The sequence below is a fragment of the Hyposmocoma kahamanoa genome, unplaced genomic scaffold (assembly GCF_003589595.1).
Source record: "Hyposmocoma kahamanoa isolate Upper Pololo Valley unplaced genomic scaffold, ASM358959v1 64, whole genome shotgun sequence".
In the NCBI taxonomy this organism is placed as follows: domain Eukaryota; kingdom Metazoa; phylum Arthropoda; class Insecta; order Lepidoptera; family Cosmopterigidae; genus Hyposmocoma; species Hyposmocoma kahamanoa.
In genome coordinates this window covers 6,391,746-6,397,745 of record NW_020653852.1, presented here as the reverse complement: position 1 = coordinate 6,397,745, position 6,000 = coordinate 6,391,746, and the positions used below count along the sequence as shown (strand labels likewise).

Here is a 6,000-nt window from a genome sequence, read left to right as displayed (position 1 = left end):
TCATATGTATATGTAAGGGACCTATTCTCGAAGCACAAAACCCGTAGTCGAAGGCCCGTCAACGAAAAGACGGGCCCGTGTGAAACTGTCAAATGACCGCGTTGTTGATAGATCGCGTTGTCATACACTCTTAGTTCTAGCCTCGATCGAAACTCGAGTCTGTAGCTCATCCATAGTGGGGAAACGGCGGCGACTTCGGATTACGTGCTTTGTGAGTGGGGCCCAAGGTTGAAATCTAACTTTATGCAGTCAAAAGTGTGTGACGTGCTCTTGACTGTGCAAAGTGACTTAATAATATTCAGCCAGATTTCTTTACTAAAAAAATGACTTATCTAAACGTACATAAAGCCATTCCGGATAAGTCTAAGCTGACCTGTGGTCTCTACAGCCTCTGTTAGAAATTTGAGCTAACATAATTGTGGAATAAAACATTAAATATGTTAGAGCGGTGGTAGCTCACTGGGATAAAAGATGCTTCTTAATTAATAGAGCGACGGTTCGAAACCCCGTGGCGGCATGTACATGTGACTTTTTTTACCTTTGCGAATATTTAGTAGGAATACCTCTCGGAAGGAAAACAGTGTGTGGAGGTTCGTGCCCAGTAGTGGGAAGTATAATGTGGTAATGATCATAGCAACTCAACTATATGTACTAAAGAGCTTGATAAGGGTGTGGTTCTGTTGGTAAACAATAACAGTATACAAACTATTGCATAAATGAAATTGTAGGTATTATAAGTTGTTTGGTGGGATATACTACGCCGTAGCAAGGCGTGGCCGCGTAGCAGTGTCATTTGTCGATCGATATATTTGTACTAGTTTCATCTATATTTAATTCAGCCTTTTGTTTAATACCACAGATGACAAATAAAATATTGATATATCATAGTTCAGTCGAGTTACAGAGACTTAAATATCTCAAACAAGTTCAGAACTTCGTTAACTCCTTTTTTTCGTAAACATCTGATTTTATTTGTGTATTTAACATCTGAAGTTACCTCACTGGGTTTATGGTGTTATGTTAAGAATGTATCTATTTGTTTTACTACGGTATGTCCCGGACAAAAAAGTCATAATTATAAAAAAAAGTTATAAATTATAAAGTCATAAGTCGTAAACACAATTATCTGTGTAAAACTAGGGAATTTCCTGCACTATGAATACCAGAGTTATGCAGTCGGGGCATAATCCAGAATACCCAGGCCAGAAACAATTTACAATTGGTCCTATCGGGAATCGACCTCGGGATCTCCTCAGCGCTCACTGTGCAGACCGTCAGAGGTCGTCAATGCCTAATAATAAAAAAAACTGTTTGTAAACATTATTATATTATATAAAAATAGTGTCGAGGAAGAACAATGCCATGGAATGTGTATAATTAAATATATACATATATAATGTTCCTTGTTCCTGCATACACAATATATTGTGTGCCACGACTCGAAAACTCACGACGCAGTGGGGCCAAATTGATAATTCTTGGACATAGGAATAACTTGTGACGTATAGAGCTGATTTGTTTTTTATGTAATAGATAATAACATTCCTAACAACTTTTATTCTTGTATAATTAATTTCTTGAAAAGTTGATAGTTTCGGAGAAAAAAAAATAGTAATTATTTTTTTGTATGGAGAAATACACATTCTATTTTTTATCTCAAAATATACGTAAATGTAATGTGCGTGGGTTACTTACAGTATAGTTCCAATCATTTTCTATGTAAAAAAAATTATTCTGTCTACATGTACTAGCGGCTTTGTAAGTAAAGGTGCGGCAAAATTGCCAATTTTTTTATGTACTTTTTTAAAGAAATACATGAGCTTCGACTAAAGAAAAAATAATTTTAGCGTAATTTAGAGAGTGTTATAACAATAACATGAAAGTTCAGTAGAAACTAGTATATTTTGTTATAAAATAAATAACAAATCTAAAAATTTGCCACCTTTTTTTTACTCGTAAAACCGCAAGTACCTGCAGATGGATTATTTCTTTCTTGATAGAGAGTGACTGGATCTATACTGTAAATAAACCACACACATTAAATTTTTCTACATTTCGAGATAAAAAATAAAATATTTATTTCTCTAAACAAAAAAAACAAATTTTTTTCTCTGAAACAATCAGCTTTTCAAGAAATTACATAAGAATACAAGTTGTTAAGTTGTTAGGATTGTATTATCTATCAAATAAAAAAAAATTGTTCGATACTCCACAAATTATTCCTATGTCCAAGATTTATCAATTTGGACCCACTGTGCGACGTCGCGGTGCTAGTATGTATTGAACCGGCACCGCCTCCAGCTAAATATAGCTGGACATTACTCAATACACTATTGTTTATTGCATTCAATGATTATACAAATTCCCGCTGCTACCGTATCGTATTAAGTTCGTACGTTACATAACTGACTTGTAGCTTGCGTTCCGCAACGATGTACATTCAGCTTTATTGTATAATGTTTTTATGACTGATATTATAAGAGTTTATTACGTACAACAATTATTTAAAATGTGTCTATTGTCATTACGAAAGCATAGTATCACTGTGATATGGATCTATCTACACTTCTATTCGTATAAATATAATACTGTCCTCTCTATCATAAGTAACGTAATCGACATTTTAGCGAATTTGAGTTATTAACAAATCTGGAATCGGCGCCACGAGATCTACAATCCCCTATAAGCAATTTTTTCATATCTTATTTAGTTTTACTTTTATTGTTAAGCAAAATCAGCGTAATTGACATTTAAAAAAAAAAGCTTTAGGTGTAAATATCTTTTTATTTTATTTAGTAGCAGTAGAGCTCCTTGTGAAAGAGTTCGTCCAGAGTAGTACTGCTACCTTACCTATTTCGGCCGCCAAGCAGTAATGTCAGCGTTACTGTGTTCCGGTTTTGAGGGGTAAGGGTGCTGGTGAAATTACAGGCACATGGGGCTTGTCAACTTATGTTTCAGGGTGACGGGCGCAGTAGCAGTGCCCCTCAGATTTTTGCGATTTAAAGCTCTGAGTGGCACTGCAACTGTTATGGACAGGCGTGTAGCTTACCATCAGACGCACGACTTGTTCGTCCCGCCTCTTGATATTATAAAAAATTCTCAAAAGCAGGGCGGTAAAGCATAGCTAATGTGCGCATGATCTTTTTGAATTTTCCCGCCCTTTGGCCATCCATTATTGGTGCGAGCGAAGCGCACGTAAGTGCCTTTAACGTCAATGCTTTTGACGGTCTATCATGGTTCTAAGGTTCTAAGTCAGGATATGCAGCAACAACCGTTACACCGACTATTCATAATTTGTAAAGTTTAATTGCAAACAAAAACTGGTAAAAGTTGAATCTCGTTTACTTATTTTTTTTAATCCGTGGGCTCTTTGAAATTTTGAGATGGGTCCATGACTAGAAAAACGCTTTAAAGTTACCAAAACCCAAAAGCGTTATGATTATGACAGAGAGCTGGATAATATCTGTATATATGAACTTTTGCCTTAGAAATAGTAACAAGCGAATCTAGATTTATAAATGTGGTCACAAAATAAAACACGATAAAAGAAAAGCGTAATAAATTTAGGCTGCTGTCTCCTAAACAGTTTGTGTCTTAAGAGGCAGTGTTCAGTTAGGCGGGACAAAATATGTGTCTGTATGTAAAATAAAACAAAATATATAGTAAAAGGAAATTAGTCTGTAAAGTCGTCTTGTTACACATTTAGTAATGACTATGTGAGCTTAGTAAAGTAAGAGAAAAACATAGGTTTACATCTGAAGGCACTTAGGCAATTTTAAATTTGTAGTATTGTAGTAGCATCAACATCAATATGGAAAGAACTTTCTAGATATCGAGTATTGGAAATGAAACTATTTTTTCGGATCTAAATCGAGTGTATTTGCGTGTGTGGGTGCGTACGCGCATGTGTACGCGAGTGTGTATACAAATATTATGAAAAGTTGAATGAATGAATGAAATACTCTTTTATTGCACATTAAAAATTACAATGATAACAATATAATAATGTATGTATCTGATGTACAACAGGCGGCCTTGTTGCGAAGTTAATATGCAATTTCTTCCAGGCAAACGTACAATAGAAATTTAAGAGCTAGAAAGGTATACGAAAATTTGTATCATTAAAGATCGTAGACTGAAAGGCTTACCTACTACTTTTGATGGATAAAATATACTGCATTTCGAGTTAACTTTGTAAACACCCTGTATCTAGCTAGCTAGATGTCTAGACATCTTCCAAGTACCCGCTTGTTAGCAGTAAATACCGCAACCTCGTCCGAAGGTTTGCTCTAGCGTGCTTGTTGTATGGTTGGATGGATACAGTTATACAGGCGTAACAAACTGGTGTGTACATATTGATTGGTGATCGTATTAAATTCAATAAGTATGTATTTGCAACTACGTAATAATACAATTACAGGGGGTAATAAACTTTAGAATGAAATATTTTGAAGCTAAATATAATAAAGTCTATACGGAAATAAAACTCACAAATGGGGCAAAGTCGGTGAAGTAAATTGCGTGATGAAGAAATGGGCATAATTTTGTCCACTAACGACACGTATAATAAATTAATATTAGACATCACATACGTAGTTTTGATCCCAAAGTAAGTGACTAAAGCATTTGTGTTATGGAAATCGTAAACAACGACGGTACCACAAACACCCAGACCCGAGACAATATAGAAAAGTTAGTATTTCTGCATTGACCCGGCCGAGGATCGAAATCAGTGCTTCAAAGATGGCGACACTATGAAAACCAGTATGCAAGCCACGCGACTACCGAGGTCGTCAAACGTACGTACAAATCATACAACCAGCACCCTAAAATATCTCTGGATTTTAGATATTTTTTCTCGAAGTATACAATGAGCTGTCAATTGAAGGTTCTTAACCCATAATAATAAGTAGCGAACCCAAGGGCACCAGGTATGCACTGAGCTCACTTCAGGACGCTACTGGATACTGCAGTCAGACAAGAAGACAGAATGTGTGCGAATATATACTGAACTGCGGAGGCTCTTCCACGTTACCGGTAAGGACGGTAGTTGGGCGTAGGAATTATCGATTAATTCTTTGTTCAACTACTTTAGGTTCAGAAGAAAATCTTAACAGCGTGTTTTAGACAATGGTTTAAACGGGTCAACGGCATCTATTGGCATTTAGTCGAACTAACGCTCCGTTACAAAACAATATATTCCTGGTCAACCTTTATGATAAATCTCTCTTCTAAGTGCTTACTCAATAAATTTGTAACGTATGAGTACAGGATTTACTCGAGTTTTCTGATCAAGTCTATTCACCCTTATTAACTTATAAGATTTGAAATCCGATTCCTAAGTTGGATTATCGAAAATTATCTTTTTATTACAACTAAAATATAAACTAAAATAATAAAGTATTAAAATATGTATTCAATAATGAGAATCTAAAATCATACATATATTTACAGATAATTGAAAAGAACAGAATAAATACTTTTTTATCTAATTTAAATTAGAAAAAAGTTGTAAACAAAGATGAAGAAACATTACAAGATGTCTGCCTGCACCATTTACCTTTTGATACAAGAAAAGCTGATGATTAAATTACCAAGCCTTAGTCTTATTATTATTTTTTGCCCATTTATTTATTTTGATTCTTAGGCGGGTAACAAGATCCCGTAAGTAAGAAATGTTTTGTTTTCTTTGAGGAAAAGCGCCTCGAAGTTATAGTGGCTTTTGTGGACCTTGTAGACTGTTTTTTTAATTTGTTCGAAAATAATGTATACATTAGAAATTAGTGTCCACTAAACTTAAGTATTATTTGTCATTTATATATTAAATCAAATCTTTAAATTGGTAAGACACTCTTAACACAATGCATTAAGAGTGTTTGTTGCATTGAAAGCATTGGTTTAAGACGGACTTAAATTTAATGCAAGCAGATAAGTATCGGCAAAAATAAGTTTCATATTGTGTCTAATCTAATTCCCTTACGTAACATAACCACAATCATA

At 34.7% G+C, this 6,000-nt stretch overlaps 2 protein-coding genes across 3 annotated transcripts in view; one reads left to right on the top strand and one right to left on the bottom strand.

Moving 5' to 3' along the window:
* LOC113230662 (probable beta-hexosaminidase fdl) overlaps positions 1-6,000 on the bottom strand; it is a 190,870-nt gene that overhangs the window by 48,836 nt on the left and 136,034 nt on the right. The gene's annotated exons all lie outside the window — the stretch shown is intronic.
* Positions 1-6,000, top strand: part of LOC113230663 — a 42,208-nt gene that overhangs the window by 13,671 nt on the left and 22,537 nt on the right. The window lies entirely within an intron of this gene.